This window comes from Solanum verrucosum, unplaced genomic scaffold, assembly GCF_900185275.1.
Source record: "Solanum verrucosum unplaced genomic scaffold, falcon-dt-bn FXZP01000250.1, whole genome shotgun sequence".
Lineage (NCBI taxonomy): Eukaryota > Viridiplantae > Streptophyta > Magnoliopsida > Solanales > Solanaceae > Solanum > Solanum verrucosum.
Genome location: NW_026020422.1, coordinates 161716 through 180825, shown reverse-complemented (window position 1 = coordinate 180825; position 19110 = coordinate 161716). Strand labels below are relative to the sequence as shown.

Below are 19110 nucleotides of genomic sequence, written 5' to 3'. Positions count from 1 at the left end.
AAAAAATCATGGGCTAAATTTGGACTACTGATACCATGTGAGAGTTTTGATAATAGCTCATTGAATATCAAGAGCCAGCGTTACATATATTTATAACAAGGATATAAGAATCCTAGATATACTACAAGTCCTAGTTATACATCAATACACTAGACAATCCTAAGAGTCCTAATTTGATAAATATAAGAGTCCTAATATTAGAAACCCTAAATAAAATAATTAAGTTCAAGAAAAATTAGGAAAACAAAACCCAATTAAATTGAATTTGCACTGTACGCACGTGTGATTTCTCCAAATTGTTGGCGGCAGAGAGGTGCCGGTGAGCTGACATGTGGCAGCAGCAAGCCTAATTCAAATTGAATTGGTGTTCAACTTTGCACCATATATAGGAATATATTATTTTTAATAAATTTAATCCATTAAGCTTTCTGTTTAATTTCCTTCTTCAATCTTCCATTTTTAATTCGTTTTAGCTCCAAACTTCTTCGTTTTTCCACCAATTTAATTCTACAAATAAAATATACTATTTAGCACAATACATAAAATTTATGCTAAAAAATACAAATATAAATAATAAATGTGAAGAAAGAATAATTAAAAATATGTATTTTCAGCCTCATATCAACACCCCACACTTAAACTTTTGTTCGTCCTTGAGCAAACATTAAAACTCATCCAAAAAAAAAAATCATACTAGCAATGTCATCACTTTGGTTAATACAAACAATTAGGCCATATATCAATTTCAAAACACCAAGTAGACTTCTCAATCATTATGCAAGACAACCAAATAAACAACAAACCTCTCACCTCCTAACCTCAAAAAAAGGACTTTGAACTCATCAAATTTAAGCTTGCTCACCAACTCTCATCAAAGAAAACTAATAAAATCACATATCTATCATGAAACAAGTACCCTCACAAGAAGAAATAGCCCACACACTCAATTCAAAAGATTGAATCTAAATTAAGGACTTCATATCAAGAACAACTCTCACACTCACAAATAAAATTCACATGTATGCACAAAGAACCATAGGCCTGCCCATTATGTACATCTCCACTAATTAAGAATGTTTGAATAGAATCAAATAGGACTTTAACGGGTTGTAATGTAGGTTAGGGGACGGGTAGGAAAACTATATAATAGTGACTTACACTTCCTTAAGCACTTTGCAATGTTAGACTTCATCACCCATTATTTTCTTCCCTTTTATTTTCAGCCTCTCTTCAACAATTATTTCACAAGTAATTCTCATCATCTCAAGAATGTTTCAATCTTTTTTTTTTTCATTTTTTTAGTTTTCCTTTATAATAGACACCCTCAACTTACATATTTTACATGCATTAAGGTACACGATGTCCTTGGAAGGAACAAGGCCATCATCAAGGTAACTTTTTTTTTTTCATGTCACATTCTTTTTTGTTTTTCATATCACATTCTTTCAAAGAGGGATTTTAAGCACTTTGTAGCTATCATTGATTACCTTTTTACTCAACCATCCCTTTTTCTCAGAATTGATAATTAGAATAAGTCTATGCTATAATGCTCAAGGAAGCAAGGTGCAAAAACTAGGGATTCAACAAAATAGTTTAGGGCAAAATATGGCAACCGAAAAAAAGGCCACAGGCTCAAAAGGGCTAATTAGTGATAAGATATCTGAAAAGGTTAAAATTTACCGGACAAATCAAAGAAAGCCTATTATCATCTCCTAAACAAAGCAACACTTTTTATTTCGCTTCAATAACATGCAGGGCAAGTTCTAGACTAAGATGCAAAACATAGAATAAACAAAATCTCACTACACATGGCACAAGTATCAATCAAGATGGATCAATTCTACTTCTAAGAGAGACATGATCATAACAAACTACAAAATAAAATAAGTTATATACAAAGTCACAACCATGAACCTAGATGTCAAAAAGTTTGCAATTTTACTAGCAATCAAGCATTCACAACAAAGTACTACTCAAATTTAGGCCCAAATAGTCAGTATCACATAACTCTAAAGGGTCTTTTATTTTCTCTCCAAAAAAATAAAAATAAAAATAAAATTTATCCCTAAAAAAAAAAGACACTCGGTTTAAAGGGACTATCCTCAGGAAAAGAACCGAAAACAAAAGTCAAGGAACCCATCCTAAAAAAAACTCAATAAAACGGTAAAAACTAAGAATTAATTCTGCCACCCCACACTTAAAAAGATGTTATGTCCCCAAAACATTAAATAAAATTTAAAACAAGGGTTAGGAAAACTCCCTGAGGCCTTTAGGCCTAGCTAGTAGCATGTTCTCTTAATTTTCATCAAGGGTCGTCACCCTACACTTAAGCTCGAACACGCTCTCTTTTTTTTCTTTTCTTTTTTTGGGTACTCAGACTTCCCCTAATCTGCAAAAAAAATAAAATTGATAAAAATAAAATAAAATAAGAAGTTACACTACTAATTGGGTTGCCTCCCAATAAGCGCTTAATTTAACGTCGCGGCACAACACCATCAATTTTACTATTTTTCCTTCCACTTTGAAGATATGAATTGCACCCCTAATTTTACATCAATTTTTCTATTACGCTCAAGGGGTGGTGGTACAAAAATAAAGGTCCTAAGCAATAGATATCACATTATGCACTTCTTGGATCCTAAGTGAGGAATGTAATTCTTTGATGTTAGAACAATAAATTCAAGAATATAGACACAATTTTCCTCCTCCATACACTCTTCTATAGGCTCAAAGGACTCGATTAATTTCTCATCATCTAAACATAATGTGGAAAAATGATTGGAATGAGGTCCAATGCGCCCTAACTTCTGAATTATTTTATTATTTACACCCTCATATTTACACATACTAGAGTTTTTAAAAATAATGTTATCTATTTCATTATATAACTCTAGTGCACTCTTCTCAATAATGACAACATCAATAAAAGTATGATCAAGCAATTTACCCTCAACTTTTAGCTCTTCAAGTTGTCTTATAAGTATTTTTTCTTCCTCACACATATTATTACCAAATTGTTGGGTGTCATATGATTTAATCTTTGCACTCAACTCAAAATTTAATTTATAGAGATCCCAATCATAGGTATCTTCATCAATCATGCACTTAAATATTGATTTATAGCACAGTATCAATAAATCTTCCATGTCCCCACACAACTTATTTTGTTGAGAAAAAAATTAGGTTATAAGAATCCATAATGTCAGAAGTACAAAATTTGCAAGAACACTTAACACTACATACTTTTTTAGATGACATCTCAAGAAGAGTAGATTAAAACAAATAATAAAAAAAAAACTACAAGTCAAAATAAATACTAAAGACAATTTCTAAACCATATTCCCCGGCAGCGGCGCCATTCTTGATAACGTTCAAATATACTTCTTGAAAAGAAATATAAACGATCGTATGCAATATATTTACCCAATTATGAGTCGGGGTCGATCCCACTGAGAATATGGAAGAATATAATCAATAGCAAATATTTAACTCGATAGTCGTTATATAAAAATGGGGGGACTTAAATTGAAATAAAATAAAAACAATAAAAAGATAGCTTTGAACAAAGTATTTATTTATATTTAGATTTTTAAAAGTAACTAGGAATGTGTTTTCCATAAGCTCATAACGCGGTAATCGTAATAGTAGTAATCCTTTTCTAGTGTATTATATGCAAAGTGATAAGTTAGGTATCTCTAATTCCTTGGTCCGGCAACTAGAGAATTTCACCCCGCACCTTTGTCCGGCTACGTGTGTATAATTTACTAACCCTTACCTTTACCTCATATTAGACATCACATCGATGTTTGGCTTAGTTATTACTTAGCACCAATCGACACTAGATTATTAGATAGTATCACACTAAATCTATGCTGATAATTCTTTTCTTGTTGATTACCTCCTTGGTCCGGCAAGTAGCAACAAGGCTTGTTCTAATGTTGCGCACCGCTAAAAAGACTTCTAGACGAAAGAATTATCAATGCATGCTTCAATACTATTCAAGAATTACTTAGTTATTATTCATACTTTGTTAATCGCTTATGGTTCCCACAACCCTAGTTATGAAAGTTAGCTACTCATTATCTCAAAAACACAATCAAAATTTATTAAAATAAATATGCTTGTGTTAATCATAAAAAGTTAAGAACAATAGCTAAACTATATTTTATTAATCATGAATACAAATAAATAATAAAGGAAAAGAAAGAATAAACCACAACTCTCCGGCCTCCACGGCGGCTCTTCCAAAGTTCCTAAGCTAGAAGAAAATTTATATCGTGTCTTCTATCTTGGTTCTTGACTTCCCTAAAGAATAATTTTTCATGCCCTATTTATAGACATAGAAACCCTAAATAAAATAATTAAGTTCAAGAAAAATTAGGAAAACAAAACCCAATTAAATTGGATTTGCACTGTACGCACGCGTGATTTCTCCAAATTGTTGGCAGAAGAGAGGCGCCGGTGAGCTGACACGTGGCAGCAGCAAGCCTAATTCAAATTGAATTGGCGTTCAACTTTGCACCATATATAGGAATATATTATTTTAATAAATTTAATCCATTAAGCTGTTTGTTTGATTTCCTTCTTCAATCTTCTATTTTTAATTCGTTTTAGCTCCAAACTTCTTCGTTTTTCTACCAATTTAATCCTACAAATAAAATATACTATTTAGCACAATACATAAAATTTATGCTCAAAAAAGAAAAATATAAATAATAAATGTGAGGAAATAATGATAAAAAATATGTATTTTTAGCCTCACATCAACTTGACATAGAGTAGGTGAGGATTTGAGATGTTAGTTACAATAAATATGAGTAGTACAAGTGAGAGACCTTAACCTTTAGATAAGGGAAGTGAAGTGTGGCTAAGTCACAAGAGTAAAAAAAGCATTAAGAGGTGCACCGAGAGGGTATGTAATCAGAAGATGTTACGATAATCACCTTAGAAAGAGGTCTTAGTACCTGCTTATTGGGAGTTCGGTAGTCATGAGGTAAATTTCTCCCAATTGTTAGAGTAAGATGATTGTAGACCAGTTTAGAGTAATGGAATAGGTCCATAGCTTTCAAGTGTTAGCGTTAGACCTAAGGGGGAGATGACAAGATGAGAAATCAAGTCAAGTGCTTGAGAGTAAGATAGTAATGAGTTCCAAAGAGTATGGGAGATATCCTTTCGGAGGTCCTTTTGTAATAGAGTGATGTTATAAAGAGTAGGTTGTTGTTCTTATCATGATAGAGATGGTGTGATAATTCCATATAAGGTTATAAATGAGTAAGAAGAGGAGAATGAGGTTTTAGTATGAGAAATAGTTAAATGAGAGCCCTTAGATGGTTCTAAAGAGTTATTTAGTAGGAGTCCATGGAGTTGTGAGAGTACTAAGCTTGAATATAGTGTTGTTAAACATTAGGTGGTTCTTGTTATGAGTCCAATGTGGTGGTAAAGAGTAATAGTTTTGGGATGAGATTCCCTATCGAGGTTTAGAACCTGAATCTAAGGATTTGAGTTAAGGTTGAATATAGTTAGAGCATACCATTAAACTCATACTTTAGTAAGAGTAACCTCATTCCATTCCCAGTCCAGTCGTCATTCGAGGACTAATGATCCCAAGGGGGAGATATTGTAACACCCCAGAAATTTTTTCGAACTGAGACTCGAACTATCCTTTGTTTTGAGTAGGATTTTACCGAAGAATTAAAAATTTCTTGAGTGATAAGTTCACTAGATGTAGCACCTTGAGTTCCAAAAACAACTAAAGAGAGTTCATTCAAGTCATTCCTAAGTTCTTCTAAATTGTGGGTCAACTTAAAACGACCATATCTTTCAGTACAGGATGCGTTAGGTGGGCTACAAGGTACCCAATGAAAGGTATTTAAATTATCTTTCCAACGCCGCCAAGTTAGCTGAGTTTAGAGTTCGGATAAGTGAGATATGCCTTTTTTAATTCAGACTGTCTAAATAAGGAAAGTAACCCGAAAACAGTAACGGGTATTTTGGTCTTTTCCTTACCCAATCAGATTTAATTTGTTTTTAGTAATGTTTTAAGGGTCTAATCCTATTAGGTTCACTTTTATAATACTAATATACACCTAGGTTTTTAGTTGAGAGTTCAAGAAGAGAAAAAACGAGAAAAGAGGACAAGATTCTAAACACTCTAAACAACTTCTAAACACCTAGAAATCATTAATAACATGAATCATAACCTTGAATTAATAATTCAAAATCAAAGTAAAGTTAAGAGTTGAGTATTAAGAGTTCTTCCGAACATTTTGGGAGAGTCCATTTGAGTCTTTTTGAGGTGTCTTCTACATTTTCTAATAACTTGTTTCAAGACTCAAGTAACTGAGCATGAGAGTGAGGAGAATGTATTCATGAGTCTATTTTGTCATCACGATATCCTTCATATCATGAACCATAACTCTTGAATTCATAATTCACATTCAAGAGAGAGTTAATAGTAGAGTTCAAGGAAGAATTTGAGTTCAATTGTGAATCCTTTGAGATCCATAATCGATTTGAGTTAAGTTTTGTGTAAGTAAGTATGAGTATGTGGAGAGTCGTACACACAAGTTCCTTATTGATATTTTGACCCTTGAGTAGAGTCGTTCATACCCATAACTTCAGCATGAGCTCCATCAATTGAGTATCTTTGAGAGGAATAGTATCTTCAAGTTCTAAGTCTTGAGTATCGAGTTCCTAACCCTTCCGAGATTATAATCCTAATCATGGGACTATTACCGATTACCTATGAAGTCCATGAGTTGAGTTGTTCATGCCCATAATTCCGCATGAACCCTATAAGTCGAACAATCTTGAGATGAGAAGTATCTCTGAGTCCTTGATATGAGTAGGTCATGCTCATAATTCTGCATGAACCCTCGGAGTTGAGCATTCTTGAAATGAGTATTATCATTGAAGTTCTTGAGTTCCAAGTATTAAGTTCTATCTATGGTTATTGAAAACCTTGCATTGAGTCGTTCATGTCCATAATTCAGCATGAACCATATTTTAAGAAGTCTTTTACAAATGTTTTAACTTTGTTTTAAGATTAAGCTTTGAGTTGAGTAAAGAGTAAGAGTAAAGTTTATTTCTTAAAGTGATATATGGGAACTAAGTATTCCCAAGAGTAAATGTTTTCACATTTAAAAGAGGAGGAAACTGAGATTTCCAAAAGACTTTTGAGCAATTTGAGTAAAATCTCTTTTTAGAGAAAGATTTTGAGTAATAATCTCAAACCACAGAAAGAGTTATGTTTTTATAAATATGAGCTGGGTATTTTGGGAGTAGTATCAAGAATCGATATGGGGACGAGTTTGGGTTGAGATAACTCACTCCATAAACCATGTAGCCATCATGGGTAGCAAAGGATCATACTTTTTAGATGATTCATTAACTGTTGTTAGCATAGACTAGTGGATCCACTTAGTTAAGGCGTTCTATATGACGGCAAAGTATAGGAAAGTTCTGGCTGCGTGGGTAAGACGTTGTATTATCACTTTGGCTCATAGTGGTGGTTGTCGGTTAGAGAAACTCCCACAGAGTTATATTATATATAAATTGAGTTGTTATTGTATTCTTCAATACCCTGAGTTGATTTCTATTGTTTTAAAAGCTTTCCATATATTGCATGTGTATTGTTGTTTTAAGTTGGGTTGAGTATCCAAAGTTCAGTACCCAGAGTCGAGTATCATATGTTTGAGTTGAGTATCTAATCTCTGAGTTGAGTATCTTATCCTTGAGTACTTCTGAGTTGTGTAAGTTGAGTAGTTTTGAGTATCCTTGAGTATTTCTTGAGTTAAGTAAGTTTGGAAAGATTTAAGTATGTTTCCTTTTTTTAAAATCAATTTTAGGCTTATGTTTATGTTTAGAATTCCCCTTACATGCTCGTACATTCCACATACTGAGCCATTTGGCCTGCATCCTTTCGTGATGCAGATACAGGTATTCAGAGTCATCAACAGAAGCTTCATTGATACCATATGCATTTCGAGTTAGTTATGGTGAGCCTCCTTGCTTCCGGAGGATTTCATTTAGCTTTCAGTTATATCAGTTTTTAGGAAGTCGTGGGTCTTGTCCCGACTTCCATCTTTGTCATTTAGAGTCTTCACAAATAGACAGTAGAGTTTCAGAAGTGTGGTCATTTATTTTATTAAATGTTTTAAAGACTTAAGTTCCCCATTTTGGGGCGAGTTGAATATATTATATTATTCACAGTTTTCTTTTGAGTTAAAACTTGTATTTAAGGTTTTCATGAGTTTTATTCGGTTTTAAGCTTTGTATGCTTAAGTTAGTCTTCCGCTTATAGTCAGCCAATATGAGGGTTCGCTTGGGGACCAGCAATGGTTCTCGAGTGCTGGCCACATCCAAGGTGTAGGCTCGAGTCGTGACATATGATCAGGTAGAGAAAGTGAACCCTCTAACAAACCTGCGAACTCTCTCTACCTCATCGGGAACAATAGTCATTGCATGCCTAGAAAGCTCACATGAACGGGCCTTCTTCTCAATAAGAGGCAAACTGCCTTGTCTCATGTCCTTGAATCTCACTCCGCTCTCCTCTCTCACTGTCCATGGGATGAAACAATCCTAAACAGTAGCGGAAACATATCCCACTCTATCGAAGTTGTACCCACTAGTCTAGACCTCGTAAAAGTCCTCCACCACTCTCTAGCGTGTCCACGAAACTAATGTGCAACAAACCGGACACCGCGAGAATCCACCCTACCCACTCTCTCAAGAATCTCATGGCACAAAGTCAAGAACTCATAAGCATCGTCACTCTTACCATTCTGAAATTAGGGTTGTTTCATCTTCTGAAACCTATCGTAACACTGTTTCTTAGTTTTCATTAGAATAACCTCAAGATAAATCTAAACACCCATAATCGGTGCTAGAACCTCTAGTTGCTGACGCACCTGATCCGGAATACTGGGAGTCTGATACTGACTTTGAGTCTGTGTTCCTAACCAAATCTGTGAAACATGTAAGGTACATGTCGCACCACTTTGAGACAAGTTCTCTAGGACACCACGAATCCTTAACAAAGTCTCTTAAAGCAAGAGAGATTAAAACTCAAGAAGAACCAGGGCCTCAGTAAACTCAACATGTGGCTCAGGAGAATCCTCTCTCCTCTGCCTCTAGTTGGTGCCGCTCCATGGGCAGGACTTCTAACCGGTGGTTCTCAATGTGCATGAACTCTAGCTTAGACCCTACCTATAACCCTAGCTAGGGCCTCAACAATAGCCTCGGGGATGACCTACCCTCTACCATTCGGAAAAGAAGCTCCATTCCTCGACATCTACCAAAACGACATGCGGAAACTCAACTCAAAGAGTGAACAAAGAAAGTTTCCTAACAATCCTTATAGCCTCTCAAGGATAACTACAAATGTCTTTGTACCAATCGTCAAGACTCTACTTAGACTTTTCTTGTACATATGGGAGACCTATGAACTTGGGGCTTTGATACTATTTGTCATGGACCAAAAATGGACTTGATGGCACTTGTCTATTCCCACCAAGGCAGTCAACCTCAACCTAATGAAATGAAAGGAATGCGGAATGATTAAGCAAGAACAAGATAAAAGCGGAAAACTTATTCTTTCTAATAATTCCTTGAAACTAGATTGTCACGTGTACAAGCTACTAATGTAAAAATAGATTTTGAAAGATAAAATTAAGTCTCAATGTTTTTCATTATCAAGTAGAATAAAACATAAGATAAAGGAACATGAGGACCCACTAGGATGACAAGTAGCCACCTCTCAAAATCCTTGACAACCCTCGAAAGAAGAAGAAGAAGAAGAAGGAGGAGGAGGAGGAGGATGAGGAGGAGGAGGAGGAGGAGGAGGAGGAGGGGAGGCAGAAGAGGAGAAGAAGACACACGGGTCCAGGCTCGGAACTTACACTCTCACATAAACCATTTCCCATTGGATTTGTGTTATATCGCTATCCAGAATCATTTCCCTCGGCTCTATACCAAATACCTAACTGGAATCATTTCCCATCGGCTTTGTATCAAATCAATAGCTAAAGCCATTTCCTATCGGCTTTATATCAAATCACTAGTTGAAACCATTTCACATCGGATTTATATAAAATTACTAGCCACAACTATTTTCCATCGGCTTTATATCATTTGTACTTGCCAAAAATTACCTCGGTATCACAAAAACTTGCCAGAAAAGACCTCGACATTAATGATCATCACATGGCTCATCATGGTGTTCAATAATCAATGCACACAAGAAATATCACACCACACTAAGAGACAACAAGTTATATAATTCAACCCCACATTCAAGCCATCAAGGCATTTCATCAAATCAATCAAATAGGGTCACAACAAGGCATTTCACAAGTTGTCAATATCATCACGAAGCCTTTTCATTTACTAGTTTTTTTAGTGACAATAATCAAATGGAGCAACAAAAAACTTCACCTCATTCCCAATTACTTCTCAACACACATACAATAAAGAGAAGTAAACAATTCTACTAGATTACAAAGCTTAAGAGATCACTTGCCTTAAGCATATTAATTAATTACACCAAAAGTTGAGTCATCCCATTCCGAATCACTTTTGAAGCCACACAATCTACATACTAGCAAGTATTAACTATAAATTTCAGGAAACAACAATACCCTTATCAATCTCCTTGAGAAATGTGTCAATCAACTCAAAACCCAATTTTAACAAGAAGATTTGAATCCAAAATTTAATACTTGAAAATTTTATTCAAGGCGTTAGAAACTCAATGGTGAAAACCATTTTAAAAAAGGGATCAAAATCAGTTCACAATCTCCATTTTACTTAGTTCTTGGGTTCTTGAAGAAAACCCCAAATTTCTCACTTCAAAAGTGTGATTTGAATACTTAAATCCATAAATAATAATGGATAATAGACGATTTAGAGTTAGGAATAGTTGCCCAAAAGTTTTTCCTCAAAAACCTGGTTCAATCTCTACCCTAAAGTTCCCCAACTCAAATATTGTGAAAATGGGGTGAAACCCTAATTTCAGAAAATATTTTTCCCATTCCTCAAATGCTCATCGCGATCGTGACTCTGAGTCACGCGATCACGATGAGTAAAATTGCTTACTCATTAAAGTTGACTATCGTGATCGCGATGACCAAAATGATCATGCACCAAAACCAAAAACCAGCAAAATAGACAAGACATAAAATCTTTTGAAAGAAAACTCAAGATTTGTTTGGAACCCTGTATACACAAACCACATAAAAAAATCGATTACACTCGACATTCTGGGCTCAATGGAACCATCAAAATATGAATATGAGGTCTCCTTTACCCGACATCCATGAAAGCCACAAGAAACTAACTCAACACCCAAAACGGCTAAAATAAGCTCGGAATCTCAGAAAAATCAACCAAGATCTCACCGAGGCCTAAAATCATCCCTTGAATCCAATAGAATTCTTAGTATTCTAATATGAGTATCCGAACCCTAAAAATTGACCAAAGTTAACCCAAAGGCTAAATTTCAATAATTTCACAACTTAGGACGTCAAATCCTCTTAAAGACTCTGAATCTAAAACTAAAAAACTCTTGTAGACCAGATTCCACATTACAAAACTAATGGAATCGATAAAATTCTATTTTGACACAAGAAACTCCAAAAGAGTCTGAAACTACTTTTAAGCAACTTAGCCTTTCAGAATCATAAACTTACTCAAGTTCACAACTTTACACTCATAGTTCGAAACCATCTTTCAAAACTCAAATGTAAAGACTCGAGGTCAAGGTCAGGAGGAAGAACAATAAATTCATGAAATTGTTGAAAAATGACCGACAATGTCATTAAAGTATGTTTTTTCATTTATCAAAATATGTGGGTAATATCCATCATACTGAATCTATAATGATACAATAGTTGGAATGATATCAACTTTCACTACTACAGTCAGATTTCTCTATAATGATCATCCTTTATAGAAATATTACTATAATGATCATTTGTTTTAACAAAGTTTTCATGTCATATTATATTTTATGTTTTCTATGATAATATTTTTTCTATGACAATTAAAAAATATCCAGACAAATGATGTTTTAGAAAAGTGTATTTGTACTAGCATTTTGTGCCTTTGAAATATTACTTGTTGAACAAACAATGAGAATACAAATTGTCTAGTTACGCAAGATAACTTTAGTACACTTTGGGTTCATTTTATTTGAATACAAATTAAGTTGGGATAAGTTATGCTAGATCAGTTATTCTAGTATTATTTTTTATTGGTTGTTAGTTTGTTGTGCTAAAAATAATATCCATTGCATACTTCCTAAAATTAAGTTGTTTGTTTATAAAAAAATACGCTCAACCATATTTAGCTTTTTGTATCTATTTTTTATATTACTTTAGTTATTCTATAACACCCCTAAAATACTAGACCTACTCTTGCATGTCGACGCATCGTTTCTTAATTACTACAATATGTTTTACTCTTATTTTGGGAACTTGAAATTTTGTGATATTTGCAACCTTGGTTAAAATAAATTGTGCTCGTAATTTAAGGTATTGTATGGGGGTATTAACGTAATTTTTCTAATTAAAATTTCATATGAATTGAAAGTGTTGGTACCAATTATATACATATAGGTGTATGTGTATACATTTTGGGCAACACACAATAATTTGGGGCAGCACCTTTTAGTGACAGTTGTATATGTGACTAAGCATCACTCTTAATACTATATTATCACACCTGCTCTTGTTATTTTCGTTTGGAACTGAAGTCCAAGAACCTAAGAACATTTTTCTAACCAGTTGTTCATCAAAATCACAAGAGAAAACCTTGGTCCTTCTAGCTGGAAGTCGAGACATCCTACCTTTTGGTGAGTAATCAAAACTTATTTTTTTTAGCTGAGTAGTGTTTAGTACTTTTAGATTTTCTAGTTCAGTATAACTCCTTTTTCGGTGAATAAATATGATTTGGAAAGCTGATTCATATACCTACAACCCTTTTGTTTATGGTAAACTCTAATTTAGCATTTATGACTATGAAATAAGGGACGCAACATATGACATGTTTCGTCCAGATTCTGGAATTTGAAATCCTGTATGTTCAACTGTTAGTATTTTGACTATATCTTTTTGTACAAAGCGTATTTTGCGGTGATTCTTGATTATTTGCAAACTTAAGATATGTACCTACATCTTTTATGAAGGATATAAATTCCATTTTTGCCGTTTTCTGTTTCAAATCTAAGTTGCGACATGAAGTGCTTTTATTGGGCAGAGTTTCTGTTTTTGGAGTATAGTCGTATTTGTACAGGCTAGGCTTACTTGTGATAATAACCCTGTGTTACGCCATCATTATTGAGCTACTAGAAAGTAAATAAGTTATTGAATTCATTTTTTAAGGTTGTATATCCTCGTGTACGAGTTGAAGACTTTGATACGCTGGTTGGTCTACGATTTGAACTCGTGAAGTTGTGTTAGACTATTTTTGTGCTAATGAACTGAGGTTTCTGTATAAACTTGTACTTGCACTCTTTTAACTGTTGGTATATCTGAAAGTTGATCTTGGTACCTTGGTTACCTCTTGTCACTTTGCATTGTCGTGTTGGTATCCTTTAAGGCGTTAAGGACTTGTGTAACTCGCCCACTTGTACGGATTGTTTGATCAGTTGGCACTCTTTTTGGGACCTTGTCCTTCTTGTGGTTGTGACTTTGTCACTATTGGCATGCCTCTTGACTCTGAATTTTTAGTCCGTCTTAAGAATGAAAGTTGTCCATTTTTAAGTACGAACTAGAAAGTCATTTTTAATATGGTTCTTGGCTCTCTTGATTATTGGGTTTTGTCCCTTCTTGATACATACTTGTGCTTGGTGTGACGACATGATGTATATATTAGGAGAGCCTTGTTGTTGAATCTCTTGGAAAACTATGCTACGAGCGTTCTTGACATTTGGATCTTTTAATATAAAACTTGATACTCTTTATATATTGTTTACTTGATTTATTTATTATGTTCAATTATGCTTCCCTTGACTTAAGAATGATAACTTGCTGAATTTGAGGGCTCCAAACCTATAGTTTTTACAACACTAAGCTATATGCTTAGCAATAGTTGTTTCTATCATAGGGGCTGTTCGAGATGATGCTTGAAGCTGGCCATTGGAGATGGATGTTTTGAGAGCCTTAAGGAAGATCACATTTGCATATAGGCATCTATATTTTGTATAAACCTTGGGACTGGTACATATTCTATATGTTGTATATTTACATGGGATTTTGAGGGCTGATTTGATCATGTCACCATGAGTTGTAATATACATATGGCTATATGTTATGTTCTTTTTGGGATGTGTAAACCCAAGTGTTGTAATATCTTAAATCTACTATTACTTTATGAATGTTTGTGTGAAGCATGAGCAGGCTGATTTCGGTACTCGGAAGCTTGTAATATTCTTGTTATTTCATCCTTGAGTGTGAGAATAATATATATACATGAAAAGCTCGTTGGTTATTTGCTTAAATTACTTTTCGGAAGTCATTATGCATCTAATCCCTCTACAAGATTAAAATCAATATGGCCATAGTTAACCTCTTTTAAATGTCGCAGGTATTTAATTAGATTTCTTGTTTAAGTGGTAGTATCCTTTCGAAAGGGTCGCTACATATTCATTCTTAAAAACAAAACTTCCACCTTATTCAACTCAATTATCTTTATGTATGAATTCTTATTAATATTTTGTGTGTTCAATTATGTGCCAATTTTTTTATCAATTACATACTCTTGTTTGTATTTGTTGGTTACTACAATTTTGTATAATCACATCAAATTATTGAAATGTGTTTTTGAGGAACAAAATATATATTAATAAAGTAAGTTTCTTCGATGTTATACTTTGTTAGTGACTTGGAAATAGAGCTTCAAAAGGGCAATATAATATTTGTCAAATAACCAAATTTTTTAATGCTTTTGCTTTTGATCATATACAACACAAAAGAAAACAAAAGCAACAAAAATCACATGGAAATGGAAATTGGATACAAAGTAATAGGCATGCTTTCCATCTGCTTTACATTCAAACTGAAGCATTGCACCTTACAAAAGAATGATGAAAAATAGAGGAAGATGACAATTACATCTGCTTTAAATCTAATGTAGATTCTTTTAATAGCCTTTGGAATCAATAGAAACACCACAACAACGAAAATAATTTAAAAGAGATTTAAAAGTAATCATTAAATTATCATGAATAAAGGAAAGTAAAATACATTTAAAACAATAAAGGATTTTAAGGGTAACTTTGTCATTTAATAAGTTATCCTGTTATAAATTATGATGGAATTATTATACCACCTATGGGAGGGATAACTTTTGTTTGTACTAATTATTTATACCAGCATAAGTTATCCCAGATTGGTCAACCAAACAACAAATTAGGTGACATCATAATTTAATCTCGGGACTATATGGTGTTATCCCTCAAACCAAATGATCTCTTAGAAGTTTGGAATCGATAAAATAAAGGGATCTATCTTTCCACAAATGACTGTTCTGATTCACTATTCACTTTTCCTAGCTAATACAAGTAAATTACATACCTATTATGTAAAAATATAGCATGAATTACACATATTGTTATACATTCACTCATTAATGTTATTAGTTTGAGTGTTTGGATAACTTAGGTTTATTCTTATTAAATGAACAACAATTTACAAGGTGAAGGATCTATTATATTTAAATTGTAAATGCATTAATATATCATTTTTTTCAAGTTAAATAGTAGATTTATTTTTATTTGAGCAAGTGCAATATTTGATTTAGTTACTATAAAATAACCAAAAGATTCTAGTAAGTAATTTGTAAAATATATTCACAATAATCAATTACAAATTTATAAATTTCATTTGGAATATTAAGAAACTTACCTATTTTAACTTAAATTTTAGATTTATTTATGTTATTATAAAGTCAGATTTTTGATATCAAATTCAATATAAATTTTCTATAATAAATTTAAATATGAAGGAAGGATTACTTTTATTGTGATATTTGGCTAGTAATTCAATGACCAACTATGGAATTTATGTATAGCAATATGCATGATATTTCCTCTTTTTTTGTACACATATTTTTAAGAGATAATTAGCTAATATATTTTGTTATGTTCTAGGATGAATCATAAGAAAACAGCAGGACGCCAAAAAAATTTATTGGCGAAAATAGAGAATGAATCTACTCGATACTGCACATTCTCTAAACAACGTTCATACTTATACAAAAAAGCTTGTGAACTTGTTAGAGAATGTGATGTCGATCTAGGAATTATTATTTCTTTGCCAAAAGGTATACCTTATTCCTTTATTAGTCCAACCTCTATTATGGTTATCGATCATTTTATAAATCCTACAATAGAATTAAGTGTGGGTGACCAGCTTGTTGCTGCACAAGCACGCAAAAAAGTAAGCCAATATAATGATATGCTTAATGAATTTGATGAAAGAGAATGATTGTAAATGAAAAATTAGACCAAATGAATGAGGCTAGAGATATAGGTTGGTCGGAGTCCGTAGATCGAATCAGTGTACATGATACAATTAAGTGACGTTTGAAGCTTGGTCAATTTTCGGTGAATTTATGTTGAACACACATTTGGAGCAACTAGAAAATGTGGCTTCATCCTCTTCACAGATTCCATCAGATGATGCAAATAACTCACCTAATGCATTCTAGGCGAATTATCTTCCGATAATATTATTTATCAAAGTCCATTGCTTTAATTTTCTATTATTTATTATTTGGTTTCAATGATGATATTTAATTTATGTATTTGCAATGATATCTATTGAAGACTTTTATTATTTATGATTATATGTTGTTTCCAACAAGTTAGAATTAATATCATAATATGGGTTTAAATTATACGCAACACAATGAACGGACCTCTCAATTCATCAAAAACTATGTTTGAAGCACGTCATATCAAAATAATTATTTGAAAAAATAGAGAAAGAGAAATATGTGACTAAAAATTACTTAAATACAAAAGGAATTAACTCTTTATGACGAAAGAGTTTGATAACAATAAATATCTAAAGGATATCTAAAGGATAATTTAAAGTCTCCAAGTCGTATTTCAAAGAGTTCAAATAGTTCCAACAAGTTAGATCATCTAATTTGGACAACTTATAAAATGAATGTTGTGCAAAACTCATCAGAGTACGTTTACCGAGAATGTTGACTGAAGTCAAACTTTTGCCAAAACTTCAAAGTTAAAATACCTAACGACATAAACTCATACCGACAACCACGAGGCCCAAACTGACCATGTCACTAGACCAAATGGCCCTTTCAGAGCTGATGAAACTGACGAAAATCACATATGCTACCCAAAACTTTGAATGTTGACTAAATTCACCCCTTTCACTTAAGAACTTCTAAAAAGATAAAAACTCACATCAAACTCAAACGAACGACCCGATGGCCGAACTGTTAGTCCAGTAGATCGTAAATAACTTGGGGTCGCTACATGGTAGCTCTAAACAATGAAAGATCGTTAAATGGATGAAATGACATGGACGGTCATTGCATATTCATAATATAATCACACCTCAAAATAAATTTTAAAATTTCATTCTTTTAGTTTCTAAAGTATGTAAAAATCATGAAATAATTGACGGTTGCATTAATTAATCATTTGATGAAAAAAGTAAGCAAGTGAATAACTTGTTTGTGAATTTGTTCGAGAATTGAAGTCAACATCGTTTTTTGAATTCTAGTATAGAATTAAGTGAAAGTGAATAACTTGTTTGTTCACATACACGAAAAAATCTGAATAACCTTTTTTTTTATTTCAACAATGATACTTACTACATGTACTTGAGTTTATCTAGAGTCTAAAAATTCAAGAATAGTTCTCGTATTGGATAGCTCATGTCATTTTGAGTTTTGAGAAGGGGACCTCTCTTTCGAATATTTAATTTGGTAGAATTGAATTATGCAAAGAAATTATAATTATTTCCTTTAAATAATCACTAGACATACTAAGAGCAAACAAGACAAAGAAAATAATCAACTCGATAGTACTTACTAGAAGGACCTAGAAAAATCGAGATAAAAAAGAAGCAGCTAACTTTATGTGTAAAATTGAGAGCATTTCTCCCATGAAAACAAAGAATATGTTTGGGCAAGATAAGAGAAGAACTCGAATTTGGAAAAAAAGTATTTGAAATACAATTGGTTGACTATAGGTTATCAGCCATTCAAATTTTATGATAACTACACAATTTCAACAAATATCAATCACTCAATAACCATCATATCATAAAAGAGAATCTGATACAAGACAACATAAGTGGAATCTACGAACCATGTGAAAAGCCTCAAGTCATAAACAAGTTGCTAGGACAAGTTCCTAGATAATTCTTAACTATTTGAAATTGAAAAAGAATATTATAGAAAGTTTTTAAAGTTACGTATCCAAAAAAAGAGGACTCACCAAAGAAGTGCAAGCTGAGGGGATCTTGTACTAACCGCGCTGAAGGATGTGCATTAGAACCTACATTATGAAACAATATAGGCAGAAAAATATGTGGTCTGTACTTGAAATGTATTGAGTATGAGAAAAACCGCACAACCATGATATAAATTCATGCAATATTTGAAAAACCTAATAGTTTGTCGGATGTATACAATAACTATCATAAACCATGTGAGCTATAACATGGATTATAGTGTTCTTCTCCTACACAAAAAAAGAGGGTGTCCCACTTGATAAGGTAAGGACCATGAAATCTTAGCTAAGGTGGATCAACTAGCTAATGTCTATCCGAGACAATATCTTACGGTGGCACGTAGTTTTGGGATGAAAGGGACTGCTACTAAAGATCTCATGCCTCAACCCATGGGTAGACCTTCATCCCTAGGTCCCCTCACTGCTAAGTATACTCATAATGGAAATATTAAATTTGGAAACATAAATAATCTATATTATTGAATCAGACTGATAATTTTGATAACATACGTAGAAGCTCCTAAATCATGATAACTGAACATAATAAAAAATATACTTTATTTGAAAATATTTATATCATTCTAATCATATATATATATATACACACGCACTTAGAGATTCTA

The 19110-nt window shown here is 33.1% G+C and overlaps 1 pseudogene; it reads left to right on the top strand.

The window, feature by feature from the left end:
• Positions 1 to 16148: 16148 nt before the first annotated feature.
• Positions 16149 to 16707, top strand: LOC125807198 (agamous-like MADS-box protein AGL29; annotated as a pseudogene).
• The last annotated feature ends 2403 nt before the right edge of the window (positions 16708 to 19110 follow it).